Genomic DNA, 18,466 nt, shown 5'->3' with positions numbered 1-18,466 from the left:
CTCTCCTTCATATCATTCCAAACCCACATGACTTTCTCTCTTGAATGAAACACACAAAAGGTGAATGTGAAAATGTGTTTTTCTAGGCAGTACCAGTGAACTGGGACTGAAGCTATTATGCATCTGAAAAGTGATCATTATGACTTTTGCACTACAATGCATGTCTTGAAGTCATGTGATGCTTTGTGTGATGTCAGTTTCAAATAGTTGATTACACTGAATCAATGAGCCGGTCGCAGTGATAAACAGCAGAAGACCATGTGTAGCCCACCACCCACTCTAAGCAGGACTCGAACCCGGGCCCACCTGTATGGGACTCGGGCGCTCTAACAGGGTGTCTAAAGAACAAAGTTTGTAGCGTCAGTCGCTAGAGCGCCTCTTGAGATCAGGAGAGTGAGGTTTACCCACACAGCTCTTACTAGCCCACGTCTGCCTCATAAGCCCTGAGTTTCCTCAGTTCACGGTCTTGTGTTAACATTATGTGGTGTATGTTTATCTCTTGGTGTTCAGTAAAAGTCTTTATTATTTCTGCGAAACACATCTCATTCTTTGGATTATCACACAGCAACCCCGACAGAACATGAGACCTCAAAAAAGATTTAAATGGAAAAAATAATAATGTATATCCCCACAGTCCACCTGCTTCTGCTCGAGCAGGGAGATCGCTCCCTTGAGGATCACACGAGAAACTTTCTTGATCTGGTGTGCCTTACTCACTACCCCTACTGCTTGCTATGTGTTTTCTATCAAACTGAGCTTATTGAGCAGTCAAAGACCCATGGATGGCCCTTGAGAGGGAGCTTCACCGAGTATGAGGAGTGTGTGCTGGTGCGGTGTGACTCATCTTTTAAGGACATCACCAGCCTCACTTCGGACCCAGAGCCCAGCCAGCTGCCAGTCATGCCCGCAACGGAGCAAGAGCCAGAGGCTGTTTTCATCTCTGAGCCGGGCCCATCACGGAGACTTCTGTCATTGAGAGCGTATTAGTGGAGTTTGAGGAGGTGTTGAGGAGGTATTTACTATACTACAGTTACTGGTGACCCCATTCAGTTCCAAGTCTTCTTAGTCATCACTGGATAAGTCCAGTTCAATGTCACCTTCATCATCCAGCAACTAGTCTTCATCGTCCAACCCCAAGGGTGTACTCACACTAGGCTCTCTGAGCCGTGCGTTTGACCCATAGACTGTAAAAAAATATGGACGTAGCGTCCGTGACGTCACCCAAGAGTTCTGAACAGCAGTTTTGACGCGTAAATGAGGCCGCGGCCATCTTAGCTGCGCGTCACCGCACGTCACTCCCGGATAACTGAAAATGGGCAAAGAGGCGGGGAGGTGGTTTGAGCTGATGTGATTGGTTGCTGAAACCACGCCCGCCTAGCTAGACATGACCATGTTAGCAGGCAAAGGAGCTATCAATCTATCTTAGATACGATCTAAAATAATAATGAAGATAAGTTTTATCATCAGAACGTTCTAAAGGTTTACTGTCAATCTACGGTGTTTTTTTAAGATATAGATCCTCCAACATCAGAAGTGTTGGGTGTGCAAATAACAACATGGAAAATCAAATGGGACTTCATACCTTTATAATGAAATAGAGATCGCGAGATGAATCCAATCTGTGGCACTTGGGTAAAATATGAGTGTCCATTGCAAAACAAAAAAACATGTCACATTTCTTCTGAATGATCTGCTCTCTGTCATCGTTCTTCAAGAAAGGATGAAATCTGAGCAGCATTTATCTTGTAAAATTGCATACGATCGTATCTAACAATATTTTTTCAAAATAGTGCAGCAGTTTTAGTTATAATATCCAAGCAGTGCTGTCAGAGTTGTATATCCTCCTGGTATTGTCATTGTAGTAAATCTCACAATCAAAACTTTCAGCCAATGCCACGATCCACAACGTGTGTTCTGTTTCTTCCGCGTGCGAGCACATCTACACAGACACACATCAGTCTCGAATATTATGCAGCAAGCCATATTTTATAATTGTATAAAATAATCGTGCACAAATACGGCTGAGATGCCAAATTCAGCGGCAGCTGAGGTAAAGTGACGGCTCACAGACAGCAGCGCAATCTACCTGTCACTCAAGTGACCACGCCCTTAATTATGCAGAACTTTAAGGCATAATATAATTTAAACGGATAAGTTATAAAAAAATTCACCCCCCCTCAGAGTTGTCATGAAGGGCAAAAATAGCAGTATAGACCAAAACCACAATTTGAACCAACTTGTAAACATGTTTTTTTCTGCTATAAACTTGGCCAATTTAACAAGGGACTCTATGAGATTCTGCTCTCTTTTGGAGCCTGTCCCTAGTGGCCAGTCGATGAATCGCAGTTTAAGTCACTTCCGTATTGGCTTCACGAGAGAAAGGGGTGGGTTGCCGCTTGGTTTGACCCCCAAAGCACGGTTCGTTTGACAAGTGTGATCGCTCCGTTCTGCACCCGGGTGTGGTTCGTTTGACCGTCTCTGGTCCGCTTGGAAGAGATGGGCCAGAGCACGGTTCGGTTGGGCTCAAGTGCGGTTCACATGCATTGTTAGCTCTAACCGTGCCTGAGCATGGAACAGCTACTGCTTTTGTGTACACTACTGTCATAATTATGGCAGCAAACATGTTCATTACTACTTTGATAGTGCACTTTTCAATTCATGTAATGAATTTGAGTGTATTTGGGTTTATAACGGCTCTGCTTCTCACCTTATTGATGAACAGGAATTGTAGTTTGCAAGTAAAGCTGCAAATTCCTCCATTAAAGTCAGCTGCCTTTGTAATAATCCTCTGATACGTGCAAGTGAGAATCACTGTGTGGCATCAAAGATAAATCGGTAACACTTTAGAATACTGATCCTTCGTTAATGAATAACTACACAGGAACAAATAAGTAATGCATTATTAACACTATAATAACTACAATTATCTAACAAGAAACTGATGAATGAATTAGTAAGTAATTGTGCTCAGTTAAAGGTGGTTGTTCACTATTAACTAATCAGTAACTACTATTTTTTCATAACTCCCAGACAACTACTATATACAGGTTCATAATTAATGTGAATAATGTATAATTAATTCTAAAGTAAATGTCATAGTAACCCACTAGTAATGACTGAATTATTACCAAATCCTTCAGAATTACTAATTATTTGGATCAGTATTCTAAAGTGAAAAGCATGATAACTCTCTAGTAACTACTGAAGTCACTGTAAACTTTTGAGGTTTTTGTAAAGTATTGGATAGTAATTACTTAAGTGTTACTACATCCTTCTAAAGGAACTATTACTGGATCAGTATTCTAAAGTGAAGATCATAGTAACCCACTAGTAATTACTTTAGTGTTAGCAAATAATATATCATAAGGAACTACTGTAGAAAAACATATAAAAACATCAAAAGTTTACAGTGACTTCAGTAGTTACTAGAGAGTTATCATGCTTTTCACTTTAGAATACTGATCCAAATAATTAGTAATTCTGAAGGATTTGGTAATAATTCAGTCATTACTAGTGGGTTACCAAGGCCTTTACTTTAGAATTGATTATACATTATGCATCATTCATGTTAATTATGAACCTGTATATAGTAATTCTTAGTAGTTCTCTGGGATGAATGAAAAACAGTAGTTACTGATTAGTTAATAGTGAACTACTATCTTTAACTGAGCACTATTACTTACTAATTCATTAATCAGAGTTACTTGTTAAATAATTGTAGTTACTAAAGTGTTAATAATGCATTATTCATTTGTTCCTGTGTAGTTATTTCATTAAAGAAGGATCAGTTTTCTAAAGTGTTACCAATAAATCTTTTAGGCAGTATCTTAGTAAAAGTGCATTTCTTCCTGTTTTCAGGTTCAAAAGTTGCATCGTATATGACGTAAGTATGCTCCGGCCCAGAACATTAAGTGCAATATGAGTGTGGGGTAGTGCGAAAGGGGACAGTCACGCTCAGGCTCGCTTCAAGGCAACCGTGTCTAGTATGAGTACACCCCAAGTCTCCTTCATCGCAGATGGTCCCATCCAGCTTCCCTCTTTCACTATCAAAGCCATCCTCGGCCTCGTCTCTGCTGTCTTCCTTCAGGGGCTGTGGGGGGTAAAGTTAAAGTCATGTTTAGTTTCTGGTTATGGCTGTTATTTGATTATCATCCTCCGTCAAGTCAAGTGAAGTCACCTTTATTTATATGGCGCTTTTTACAGTGCAGATTGTGTCAAAGCAGCTTTACATTGATAACTGGTACATTATTTTGGCTGCACAGCAGCTCTTAAAGAATAGTGTCAATGCAGGCAGATCAAAGCACTGTTGAATATCAAACGTCTCCGTGTATATAAGCCCTCAGTTTCTTCAGTTGATGGTCTTGTGCTTACATTATGTTAGTTGTGTAGTGTACATTTATAGCTTGGTGTTCATTAAAAGTCTCTATTTATTCATTCTGGATCACACATCATCTCGTTCATTGGATTATCACACAGCGACCCCTGAGAGAGGGAGAGTAAATGATGACAGAATGACAATTTTTGGGCAAATCATTCCTTTAATAGTTAATGTTCACAGAATGTTCATATAATAAAATGTGGCATTTGGTAAATAAAAAATGGGAACTGGATTTTTGAAATATTTTATAGAAATATATATATCAGATGTTTGTGTGACTGATGATCCTCCTGATGTTACTGATATTGTGTCTCTTTCTCAGAGCTGCAGTCCGTATCTTCCTCATGACTGTGATGGAAATTCGTATCTGAACGGCATCTGCTACCAGTTCAACAGCGATTTACAGGCCGTCTCAAACTTTACGGCTGCTTACCAAGGTCTGATGAGACACAGAAACCAGCTGATACTGACACTTTTAGTACTTGGTGAAGTTCCTAAACGTAATTTCAGGAGGAGTGAACCCATCTAATCTCTTAATTAACTGCCGGAGCATAACATTTGAGATGGTGTGATCTTTATTGAAAACTCAATTCATAACTAAAGACACGATTAAAGATATTATGTTAAATACTTGTGGAATAAATGGATGTATTGGCCATCTTGTCAATAATTTATGGTTTGATTGCTAAAAGAAGTTGTTGTAACAGATGTGTTTCCATATCTTGTGATATTTCTGCAGAATGCACGAAGAGAGAAGTCAATCTGGTGTTTCTCTTTGATGGATCCTCCAGTATGAAAGACAGAGAATTTGAAATGAACAAAAAATTCATTATAGATGTTATGAAAAAACTCTCAAACGCATCCATAAAGGTAGATAATCCACCACTATTAATGTGGAAATGTCGACATGTAATAGTTTGCTAATGATGTTAACGGCACGTGTGCTTGTTGTTTGTCTCTCTGTGTGTCAGTTTGCTGCTCTCCAGTTTTCAACTGATTTCAGAACTGTGTTTGACTTCAATGACTATCAGAACGGCTCCGCTGAAGAGAAACTCATGAAAGAGAAACACATGAAAGCTCTCACAAACACACGCAGAGCAATCAAATATGCCTTGTGAGTGAAACCTTCATGTACTTCTAGATCAGGGGTGTCCAAACTCCCTGTCCAAACTCAGGGCCACTGTCCTGCAGAGTTTAGCTCCAACCCCAATTAAACACACCTGAACCCGCTAATCAAGGTCTAACTAGGCAAACTACAAACTTCCAGCCAGGAGTGTTAAGGCAAGTTGGAGCTAAACTCTGCAGAACAGTGGTCCTCCAGGACCGAGTTTGGACACCCCTGTTCTAGATGCTCACTGAATTTACACTTTAAGAGGGAAAGTCTTGAAATGCACACAATGATGGCTCTATCTGTAGTTTTTCTCTTTTGTTCTGGTCTGATAAACACATTAAAGTTGGACTTTGTCATTCTTTAAATTAGAAGTTAAAACACATTGGTGTAGAAACTACAGAGGCATGATGACACTGATCAAATATTCATATGTCATTATTTCTGATTTATTAAATCACCAGAAGCAATCTCCTGAATAATGCGTCGTCTGGAGCCGATCTCAGCGCTCAGAAAGCCCTGGTGATCATCACAGATGGAGACCCCACTGATCCAGATACTGAAAATATCATCCTTAAAACATGTGATAAGCAAAATATCCTCCGCTACATCATTGGGGTGAGTTTCCTCACAGCTCAAGCTGGTCATTTTCATTGTGTGTTCAGATAGTTCGTGGTGTGTCAGTTTCGTTTGGTGGTTTGGTAGTTTCTTTCCTGAAGAGTGAAACACTGTGACACTTTCACAACATTGTTTTTTTGAGAGGCCTGTCATATCAACTTGACAAACAAATGTGAGTTTGGGGCAGGAATATCAAGAAATGTTCAAGAAACCTGTCTGGAAACAGTCATTATTTGTGCAATTTGGTGTCTCTAGTAATGCAGAAATGACCCAATTCAGCTTTAAGTGGCAAGTACTACAAGTACTAATTTATCACAGATTAGTATCTGTTACTTTTATGTTTTAAGGGGAAGGGGAAAATTCTCAGTTTTCAGTTTGTTTCCATTTTTCAAGAACCAACATCCAAGTTCAGTAAATGATGTTTTACACATTGAGCTGTTTCAATTAACATGGTTATTAAGTGTTTATGCACACACAGTCAGACTTTATGTTTTTGTTCATCAGGTGGGAAATGTTAACTTAACCAGACTCACTCAGCTGGCTTCAGAACCAAAAACAAACAACACCTTCTACATTCAAAACTACAATGGACTCGAAGGACTTCTTGACAACCTGCAAAAAAAGATCTACAATATTGAAGGTAAAATGCAAGTGTAAAGAAAATGGATGTACTGTGTAATGTTTTTTTTTTTTAAAGCAGCTAATGAAGAATCCACAGATTATTTTTATAGTTTTCCTTCTGTAGTTTCAGGGTCAAAGGATGCACAAGGCAAGGACAGGCCGAAAGAGTTATCACAAAGTGGATTCAGTGTCCTCTACCACAAGGTCAGAAATATGCCATATTTAAGTTAAAAACAACAACAACAACAACAACAACAACAACAAAAAAAACGGTTTCTTTTAAGGAATAATTCATGTTATCCCATAATAGCTGTTGTTCATGTGATTTGTGCACTATATTCCAAATATTCGAAGGTCAAATGAAACCTCTCAAAATCTCATAAAATGCTGCCGATTTGTCAGTTTGTCAGTAGGCAATGATTCTCCCTGGTTTTTGTGGTGAATTATGGGAATGTTTAGTGGTGAATGTATCAGTGCACTGGAACAATTTCAACACTGTGACGGTCGAAGAAATGGCCAAACCTCTGAACTAGCGAGCTGGTTGAGAAATGCTCATGGATTGTGCTTAAAAGCTATGAATTATTGAAATAAACAAATAAAAATAAATGAAGAAAATAATATTTAGAAATCAAAATTGTTCAAAAAATTGTCATATTCAATCTTGAATATGTAACTAATTTTACATATTGTTGTGTCTATCCCATTCATGGAAATATAAATGAATTTAAATGTTTAATGAACACTTACGATACAAAAATCAATATTGGTTTGCAACTTGAAGGTACTCAACTAAAACCAGAGCACCACTGATCTGGTTTATTTGTTGACAAATGATTGTATGTAATAGGGTTGTAACGGTACATGTATTCATCCCAAATCTTACGGTATGGACATCACAGCTTGGTTCATGCAGTTAGACGACGAATACAGTCAGTTACAGGTGATCCACACTCCAATCCAGAAGGGGCATGCAGTATTGCAACATTATTTGCTAACCGAGAAGAAGATGAACAGACCATCTAAATATGTTTGTAATCTCTCAACCAGTGTATTAACCACAGAAAGATATCAATAAAACTGATTGAGAATAATATCTTATTACATTTTCCTCAGGCAGGTCATTATCACTCATCAGCTCTCCCTTCATAAGCAGTCACCATCCTCACCACAGTTGTCTGGTCTTGTCAACATGTACGTCTATGTGTAATGCTACGTCTATGACAAGCTCAACAACCCACCTGTTATGTTCACCTTATATGTTCACCTGATAAACCTACATGTTGTACCTGACCTATCTTCTGTCCCTCGTGTCATCTCCCTGGATCCTCCACTCAGCCAGCATCACCGTCACCACTGCACCTGTAATACACAAACTGTGTTACTCTCCAGCTAAGTCATCCATAGACTCACTCAAATACTCACCATTGCTACATCCAGATCCTCTAATTCATTCCAACCTTATTCCTTATTCTAATCAATAAGCTCTGTTTATTCTACTTACCTGTCCGACTCCCTTCCTCATCCAGAGGCGACTTCCTCCTTTGTACTGAGTCCACAGGCAACTCCCTCCTGAGTCCTGAGTCCAGTTCCTGCATTCTTTTCAGCCCATGTCTGGGCCACACACATGGTTGGGGGCTAACCGTTCCCGGCCTTGGTGGCTGAGCCCGTAGTTTGGGCCAAGGCCACAGAGGCCACACCACCACCACTCCTTGAGCGGCCAGAGTTCTGCCATGGCTTCCCGAACGGCCAGAGTTCCATCCTGGAGATGACCTACCCTTATCACCTTGACCACCAGTCATGACTCCAGGATGCCCTTCCCCTGGCTACCATCTACGGCGTCCAGAGGCGATTCACTCCCTCATCCAGAGGCGACTCCCTTCCTCGTCCAGAGGCGACTCACTCCCTTCCTCGTCCAGAGGCGACTCACTCCCTTCCTCGTCCAGAGGCGACTCACTCCCTTCCTCGTCCAGAGGCGACTCACTCCCTTCCTCGTCCAGAGGCGACTCCCTCCCTCGTCCAGAGGCGACTCCCTTCCTCGTCCAGAAGCGACTCACTCCCTCGTCCAGAGGCGACTCACTCCCTCGTCCAGAGGCGACTCACTCCCTCGTCCAGAGGCGACTCTCTTCCTCGTCCAGAGGCGACTCTCTTCCTCGTCCAGAGGCGACTCTCTTCCTCGTCCAGAGGCGACTCACTCCCTCGTCCAGAGGCGACTCACTCCCTCGTCCAGAGGCGACTCTCTTCCTCGTCCAGAGGCGACTCACTCCCTTTTCCAGAGGCGACTCACTCCCTCGTCCAGAGGCGACTCTCTTCCTCGTCCAGAGGCGACTCGCTTCCTCGTCCAGAGGCGACTCACTCCCTCGTCCAGAGGCGATTCACTCCCTCGTCCAGAGGCGACTCCCTTCCTCGTCAAGAGGCGACTCTCTTCCTCGTCCAGAGGCGACTCCCTTCCTCGTCCAGAGGCGACTCCCTTCCTCGTCCAGAGGCGACTCACTCCCTCGTCCAGAGGCGATTCACTCCCTCGTCCAGAGGCGACTCCCTTCCTCGCCAAGAGGCGACTCGCTCCCTCGTCTAGAGGCGACTCACTCCCTCGTCTAGAGGTGACTCTCTTCCTCGTCCAGAGGTGACTCACTCCCTCGTCCAGAGGCGATTCACTCCCTCGTCCAGAGGCGACTCACTCCCTTGCCCAGAGGCAACTCCCTTCCTCATGCAGAGGTGACTTCCTCCTTTGTACTGAGTCCACAGGCAACTCCCTCCTGAGTCCTGAGTCCAGTTCCTGCGTTCTTTTCAGCCCATGTCTGGGCCACACATGGTTGGGGGCTAACCGTTCCTGGCCAGAGTTCTGCCATGGCTTCCCGAACGGCCAGAGTTCCATCCTGGAGATGACCTACCCTTATCACCCTGACCACCAGTCATGACTCCAGGATGCCCTTCCCTCCCTCCCTGGCTACCATCTACAGCGTTAGGATGCGCCTTCCGGGAGGGAGGAGTACAGTCACAGTCACCAGCACATGCACTCCAACTCCTAGCATTCCTCCCGTTCCACACCTGCACTCTCTCATCAATCACCTGCAAGCCATCACCATCGTTACCACTCATCAGCACTCCCTTCATAAGCTTCACCATCCTCACCACAGTTGTCTCATCTCGTCAACGTGTACGTCTATATATGACAAGCTCCACGACCCACCTGTTATGCTCACCTGAGAAAGCCACCTGTTGTTCCTGACCTGTCTTCTGACTTCTGTCCCTCCTGTCATCTCTATGGATCCTCCACTCAGCCAGCATCACCGTCTCCACCGTCACCACTGCACCTGTAATACACAGACTGTTACTCTCCAGCTAATTCATCCATAGACTCACTCAAACTGCAATACTCATCATTGCTACATCCAGATCCTGTCATTCATTCCAAACTGTTCAATAAACTCTGTTTATATTCTACTAACCTGTCTGTTGCCTTCTGTTCCATGACAACTGCCTGATGTGCAATTTACATGTTTTATTTTTTTTTGTGTTGATTATTATATCTAAAACAATTACAAAAAATGTAACCTTTAATATTACAGTAAAGTACAAATAAGGTTTACAAATAGTTTACAGCACGGGCTGAGATTTTTATTATCTTTAAGAAAATGTTAATTATAATTTAACTTATTTAAAGAGAGACACAATGTGTTCAATAAACACTGTTTAATTTGTGTCAGGACTCTGTGATTGTGGGTTCAGTTGGATCTAATGACTGGTGTGGATCTCTGTATGAAGTGACGGGATCAGGATTTGGATTTAAAGAGACAGAGATTAAGGATCCAGCTGTCAGTAAAGACTCGTACATGGGTATGTTGAAGCTTTTGCTCCTTCCTGGTCTGATGTGAAGAGTCTCTGCATGTTTTAATGATGCTGATGATGTTCAGGTTACTCTGCTGTGCTGGGAAAGAGAAGCGGCGTCTCTCTTCTGTTCTCTGGGGCGCCGCGGGCTGAACACACGGGTCTGGTGACCCTCTTCACCAAGAATGAAAGCACATGGATAGTGACGAGGAAAATCACCGGAGAACAAGTTAGTGAAGAAAAACCTCATGATATTCAGATTCTCCAATGGCAGGAGCAGGGCTTCTCAAATCCTACGGTCAATAGGACATTAAATATAACTGCAAACACCTTTTTACCACACACTCTCATGAGATTGTAAGGACCACCTGTCTGCCCAACGAACGGATTCCAATGGCCTGGGCAAAGGTATAATGCTTTCCAGCGCTCCTGTGAAGTTCACTTAATTTTTAGAATTTAGTTTCAATTTTACTTTAGCGGTGCGCTTAATCTGTCTCCAATTTCAAAAGATTTTTATATTTAGATTGTGATTCTAATTAGAAACACAAACTATTGGTTATGTATTAACTCAGATCTTTGATTATTCTGGGTATCCCATACTTTAATTCTTCGTTCAGATGCACCGGGATACATGGATCTCACAGACAGTTCTGATTCTAAGAGAATCAGAGTAAGAAATGCATGTACACACAATGGTGTGTGTGAGTTTTTAAGACACTCACCCATCACTGCATGGGGGTTTCTGGGGGTTTCTGGGGGTTTCCTTGCCGCTGTTGCCTTTGGCTTGCTTAGTTGGGGACACTTGACATTTGATATTCAATAGTATTCTTGACATTTATTCAACAGTGCTTTGGTCTGCCTGCATTGACACTATTTTTTAAGAGCTGCTGTGCAGCCAAAATTATGTACCAGTTATCAATGTAAAGCTGCTTTGACACAATCTGCATTGTAAAAAGCGCTATATAAATAAAGGTCAAGTCAAGTCAAGTCAAATTTATTTATATAGCGCTTTTACAATTGGTAATTGTTTCAAAGCAGCTTTACATATTAGAAGCACAGAAAAAAGGGAAATGGTTAAAAATAAGCTGTACAAACAAGCGTGGTAATATGTTACATATACAAGATGGTGCTACATTAAGCCAATGTTGGCTGACTTCCAGGGGTGGAAAAAAAACCCTAGGAGAAAAACCCAGCGTGCTAACACTGGGAAAAAAGTCCTAGGAGGGAAAAAACCCCTTGGAAAATATATATAATATATGTAAATGGATATGGAGATCAAAATCTGAATTATACATTTTTATTATAGAGATTAAAAATAGATTATATATAAATATATGTAAGCGGATACGGGGATTAAAAATCGGAATTATAGATGCAGCCAGAACTGGATCTGTAGGCCCATTGTCTCCTGGGCTACGTTGTAGTCAGGTCCAGACACAGGTTCTCCATCTGATCTGGATACGGCCTGGATCCAGCACCCGGCAAACCTCAGGATAAGCAGAGAGACAGATATTAGCGTAGATGCCATTCTTACTCTGATGTACAGGTATATCTAGTGTTATAGGAAATGTTCTCGGTTCCGGCCGACCTAATTATTGCAGCGTAACAATCCTTTAACGGATTTGAAAAAATATTAATGTATTGATAATGTGTTATGTGTATGTGTAGTACAAACAATGTTCGTTAGCGTAGGAAGGAAGGGGACAGGGTCGGTGGTTAACTGCTGACTGAGCTTTATTTCAAAATTCAGAAATGTAAAACCAAAAACTGTGCAAGGCACAAAACAAAATAAACCACAAAGGGCTTCACTCCAGTCACGGCATATACGATCCACAAAGGGCTTCACTCTGGTCACGGCATATACAATCCACAAAGGGCTTCACTCCAACGTGTCGTGCACCAGCGGCTCAGTCAGCAGTCCCCCTCTCTCTCACCGACTCCTGCTTCTCGCGGCGTTTTAACCTGTCTCCGCGCCAATTACTGAAAAGAGAAACAGGTGTTCGTGATTTACATTTAACTCGCTCACTCACCAAAGATCTCCCGATGCTCTCTCCCGCTGCAGACCTCGCTGAACCACGCCCCCCTCGCCACATACACCCACCGCCCGACTCAGGCCGGGGAGCCGTCCGGCCTGCAGCCCCCCCCCCATTCCTGGAGAGGAAATCGGCCACAGCCATCTGAACACCCGGCCTGTGGACCACCTTGAACTTAAAAGGCTGTAATGCTAGATACCAACGAGTGATCCGCGCATTGGTATCCTTCATGGAGCCACTGCAGGGGAGCGTGGTCCGAACAGAGAGTGAATTCCCGTCCCAGGAGATAATAGCGGAGGGTGAGGACGGCCCACCTGATAGCCAAACATTCTTTCTCAACAGTGCTGTACTTAGCTTCCCTCTTTGAGAGCTTGCGGCTAATGTACAGCACCGGCCGTTCCTCTCCCTCTATCTCCTGGGACAGGACAGCACCCAGCCCTCTGTCCGACGCGTCTGTCTGCAACAGAAAAGGGAGAGAAAAATCAGGAGAGTGAAGCAATGGCCCGCCACATAGAGCAGCTTTTACCTGGGTGAAGGCCTGCTGGCACGGCTCCGTCCACTGGACCGTATCTGGAGCATCCTTTTTAGTTAGATCAGTCAACGAGCTGGTGAGGGCCGAATAATTAGGAACAAACCTCCTGTAATATCCCGCCAGCCCGAGGAACTGTCTAACCTCCTTTTTGGTCTTGGGGCGCGGACAGGTCGCAATCGCTGCCGTCTTATCAATTTGGGGACGCACCTGTCCATGCCCCAAGTGGAAGCCCAGATACCTTACTTCCACACGCCCAATCACACACTTCTTCGGGTTGGCCGTGAGCCCGGCCCCCCTCAGCGATCTCAGGACGGCCCTCAAATGCTGCATATGCCGCTGCCAGTCATTACTGATGATAATATCGTCCAGATAGGCAGCAGCATATGCACCATGGGGCCGCAAAATTTTATCCATGAGACGCTGAAAGGTAGCCGGTGCCCCGAACAGCCTGAACGGAAGGGTAACGAATTGGTGTAATCCGAACGGCGTCGTGAAAGCTGTCTTTTCTTTGGATAATGGCGACAAGGGGATCTGCCAATACCCTTTCGTTAAGTCCAGTGTCGAATAAAATCGAGCCGTACCTAGCCGGTCAAGCAACTCGTCCACCCGAGGCATTGGATACGCGTCGAACTTCGACACTGCGTTCACCTTGCGGTAGTCCACACAGAAACAAACTGAGCCGTCCGTCTTGGGAACCAAAACTATCGGGCTCGCCCAGTTACTGCTGGACTCTTCTATTACTCCCATTTCAAGCATAGCCTCTAATTCTGCCTGAACTACATTTTTCTTGTGTTCAGGCAATCTATACGGCCGGCTGCGAACCACCACGCCCGGCTCTGTCTCGATGTGAGGTTTGTACGGCCCGGTAGGGGAGAAAACACGTCTGCAAATTCTGCTTGTAACTTGGATAAATCAGTGAGCTGTGAGGGCGAGAGGTGATCTCCCCCCGGGGCCAGAGCGAGGGATTGTTTTCTGATATTCGCCTCTGGCCCGAGATCATCCTCTCCGCTAATCACCATCGCCAGCATCACTGACTCTGCCTCATTCCATTTTTTAAGGAGATTGAGGTGGTAAATCTGACGTGCTCCTCTCCTATCGGAACGCACAACCTCATAATCGAGCTCACCGACTTGCCGTGTCACCACAAATGGTCCTTGCCACTTTGCAAGTAATTTCGAGCTTGAAGTGGGAAGTAATACAAGCACTTTATCTCCCGGTGCAAATTTGCGTAAGTTGGCTTGTCTGTCATACAGTTGGCTCTGTCTGTGCTGGGCTTGTAACAAATTCTCCATAGACAGCCGCCCCAATGTGTGGAGTTTTGCTCTCAAGTCCAGCACATACTGAATTTCATTTTTGGCCTGAGATGGTCCTACCTCCCAAGTCTCTCTTAAGACGTCTAACACCCCACGAGGCTGGCGTCCAAAGAGAAGCTCGAAGGGGGAAAACCCCGTGGAGGCTTGTGGGACCTCTCGCACTGCAAATAACAGAGGTTCCAACCACTTATCCCAATTTTTGGCGTCCTCTTGAACGAATTTACGAATCATGGATTTAAGCGTGCGATTAAACCGTTCGACCAGCCCGTCCGTTTGTGGGTGAAAGACGCTGGTACGCACGGATTTAATGCCCAACAATTTGTAAAATTCGCGTAACGTGCGTGACATAAACGCCGTGCCTTGATCAGTGAGGATTTCTTTCGGAATCCCCACTCGGGAGATTAAACTAAACAGTGCATCCGCAACACTCTTAGCGGAAATGTTGCGGAGTGGCACTGCTTCAGGATATTGCGTTGCATAATCCACAATGACTAATGCAAAGCGATGCCCTCTTGCTGATCGCTCTAATGGCCCGATGAGGTCCATACCAATTCTGTCGAAGGGGACCTGCATTAATGGAAGGGGGCGCAACGGCGCTTTTGGGGTGGCCGGTGGGTTAACCAACTGACATTCTTGACAAGACGCGCACCACCTGCGCACATTCTCGTGAATGCCCGGCCAAAAGAATCGGGTCATGAGACGATTTAGAGTGGCCGTTTGTCCTAGATGCCCAGCCATCGGGTTAGAATGAGCCGCGTGGAAAAGCATTTCCCTGCGGCTCTTTGGAACTAATAATTGGGTCGTATCTTCTTTTGTTTGAGTGTCTTGGGTCACTCGATACAACCTATCTTTTATGATCGCAAAATACGGATAAGAAAGTGGGCGTCCAGGCTGGAGAGGCTGACCATCGATAGTGCTGACCTTTTCAAACGCATTTTTTAGCGTCTCATCGTGAGACTGCTCCAGGGGGAAGTCATCGCGATTTGAAAGAATAAGTCTTCCAATTTCGCTCTGTTCCCCTGAAGCTGAACTCACTGGTCCCTGATCAGTCTCTCCTGCCTGTACTGGCACCTCCTTATCCCGCGATTTTTTTCTCCCAAGAGGCATCCGAGCATAAACACCCCAATAATTTGTTAAATGCAGGCCAATTTGTACCCAAAATTATCGGATGCCGGAGGTGCGGATTAACTGCCACCTCCACGCTATGCTTTTGACCCCTAAATTGAATAATGACGGGCACTAACGGATATTCCACCACATCCCCGTGCACACACCTCACCTTAACCAAGCGGCCTGCATCCAATGCCCCGGACGAAATCAGGCTTTGATGCACCGAGGTTTGGTTACATCCTGAGTCCACCAAAGCCTGATACGTACCCCCCTTGACACTCACAGGTATTTGGTACTCGCCAGCTTGACCGGGGGCAGCCTGCGGATCGTCCGGGACCCGGATCAACGCCCCAACCTCCATCACTGGACACCTGTCCACAAAGTGCTCCGGGTCCCCGCAACGCCAACAGGCCGGCCCAGACCTGCCCGCCGCTTTTGTGGCAGAGAGCGGGTTAAATGGTTGACGCGGAGAGAGGGGAGAAGCAGGAGCGGAGTCCGGCCCGGTGGCAGGGAGTCCCGCCCCCCTGGGTGGGGCTCTTGGTCCATAATACGGGCCCTGTTCCGTTCCACCCCGCCCTCGGGGCGGAACATGTGGCGGGCCAGGTGGACGAGACCTGGGTAGAGGGACAGGTTTAGAGAGAGAGGGGGAATTAAAAGAAGGAGAGAGAGAGGCAGATTGTAGGGGTTCGCCGACCCCTTGGCACGCCACCATGTGGTCCTCCGCCAATTCGATGGCTGAGTCCAGCGACGTGGGGCGGTGGCACTGGACCCACTCGGCGGTTTTCTTGGGGAGCCGAGTGATAAACTGCTCCAGTACCACGCGATCGATAACCAGGTCCACGTCGCTTCCCTCAGCCAGTAGCCATTTGCGGCACGAGTCCCGGAGCTGTTGGGCCAACACGAAGGGCCGGCCGGACTCGCCCAGGTCCAGAGAACGGAAGCGTTGACGGTGCTGCTCGGGGGTCCGGCCGACCCGCTGGACGATGGCCCGCCGAAGATCGTCAAAGACCAGGAGGTTCTCTGCTGGCAGCTGCTGCGCCGCCACCTGCGACTCCCCCGAGAGGAGCGGGACCAACCTCATGGACCATTGGTCCCGCGGCCAGCCACTTGCCTCGGCTGACCGCTCGAACAAGTCGAGGAAGGCCTCGGGGTTGTCACATGGCCCCATTTTGTTCAGCGGCAGGTGGGTAGGTGCAGCCGGCTGCCCGATGGTCTCCTGGCGAACCTCCCGGTCAATCCAGCTCTGGAACCTCTCGCGGTCCTCCTGCTGGGGCCTGCACGATGGCTTGAAAGCGGCGTTCTTGGTCGGTGCGCAGGTCCAGCAGGGCCTGATGTTGCTCCTGATGCAGGACCGCGAGGGAGGCGATGACTTGCGCAAATGTCAAAGGGGAGGACGAAGTTTGCATGGCAGCGGCCACCCAGCTTCCTTCCCGGGTTTCGGCACCAGTGTAGTACAAACAATGTTCGTTAGTGTAGGAAGGAAGGGGACAGGGTCGGCGGTTAACTGCTGACTGAGCTTTATTTCAAAATTCAGAAACGTAAAACCAAAAACTGTGCAAGGCACAAAACAAAATAAACCACAAAGGGCTTCACTCCAGTCACGGCATATACAATCCACAAAGGGCTTCACTCCAACGTGTCGTGCACCAGCGGCTCAGTCAGCAGTCCCCCTCTCTCTCACCGACTCCTGCTTCTCGCGGCGTTTTAACCTGTCTCCGCGCCAATTACTGAAACGAGAAACAGGTGTTCGTGATTTACATTTAACTCGCTCACTCACCAAAGATCTCCCGATGCTCTCTCCCGCTGCAGACCTCGCTGAACCACGCCCCCCTCGCCACAGTATGCAAGAGCAAAGAGATGTGTTTTTAGTCTAGATTTAAACTGACAGAGTGTGTCTGCTTCCCGAACAATGCTAGGAAGATTGTTCCAGAGTTTAGGTGCTAAATAGGAAAAGGATCTGCCGCCTTCAGTTGATTTTGATATTCTGGGTATTATCAAATGGCCTAAATTCTGAGATCGCAATAAACGTGAAGGACTATAATGCATTAAGAGCTCACTTAGGTACTGGGGAGCTAAACCAATTAGAGCTTTATAAGTAAGTAGCAAGAATTTAAAATCTATACGATGTTTAATAGGGAGCCAATGTAATGTTGACAGAACTGGGCTAATATGGTCATACTTTCTGGTTCTAGTAAGAACTCTAGCTGCCGCATTTTGGACCAACTGTAGTCTGTTTAAAAGCCGAGCAGAACAACCACCCAGTAGAGCGTTACAATAATCTAGTCTTGAGGTCATGAATGCATGAACCAACTGTTCCGCATTTGTCATTGAGAGCATATGTCGTAATTTAGATATATTTTTTTAGATGGAAGAAGGCGGTTTTACAGATACTAGAAACATGACTTTCAAATGAAAGATTGGTATCAAAGAGCACACCCAAGTTCCTAACTGAGGACGAAGGTTTAATGGAGCACCCGTCAAGTGTTAGAGAGTATTCAAGGTTTTTTTGTGAGGAAGTTTTTGGTCCAAAGATTAGGATATCAGTTTTTTCTGAATTTAATAATAAGAAATTTCTTGTCATCCAGTTTTTAATGTCAGCTATGCATTCTGTTAGTTTTGTGAATTTGTAGGTTTCGTCAGGGCGCAAGGAAATATAGAGCTGAGTATCGTCAGCGTAGCAGTGAAAACTAACACCATGCTTCCTAATTATCTCTCCTAAGGGCAGCATGTACAGAGTGAAAAGCAACGGTCCTAGTACTGAGCCTTGTGGTACTCCATATTTAACCTGTGATCGATACGACATCTCTTCATTAACTACTACAGACTGATAACGGTCAGATAAGTACGATTTGTACCATGCCAAAGCAATTCCACTAATGCCAATATAGTTTTCAAGTCTTTTTAAAAGAATGTTATGATCGATAGTGT

At 45.1% G+C, this 18,466-nt stretch overlaps 1 pseudogene; it reads left to right on the top strand.

The window, feature by feature from the left end:
* Positions 1 to 18,466, top strand: part of LOC137033059 (integrin alpha-M-like) — a 36,953-nt pseudogene that overhangs the window by 3,028 nt on the left and 15,459 nt on the right.

This window comes from Chanodichthys erythropterus, chromosome 12, assembly GCF_024489055.1.
Source record: "Chanodichthys erythropterus isolate Z2021 chromosome 12, ASM2448905v1, whole genome shotgun sequence".
Lineage (NCBI taxonomy): Eukaryota > Metazoa > Chordata > Actinopteri > Cypriniformes > Xenocyprididae > Chanodichthys > Chanodichthys erythropterus.
Note: the sequence above shows the minus strand (reverse complement) of the source record. Positions and strands in the feature narration are given on the sequence as shown.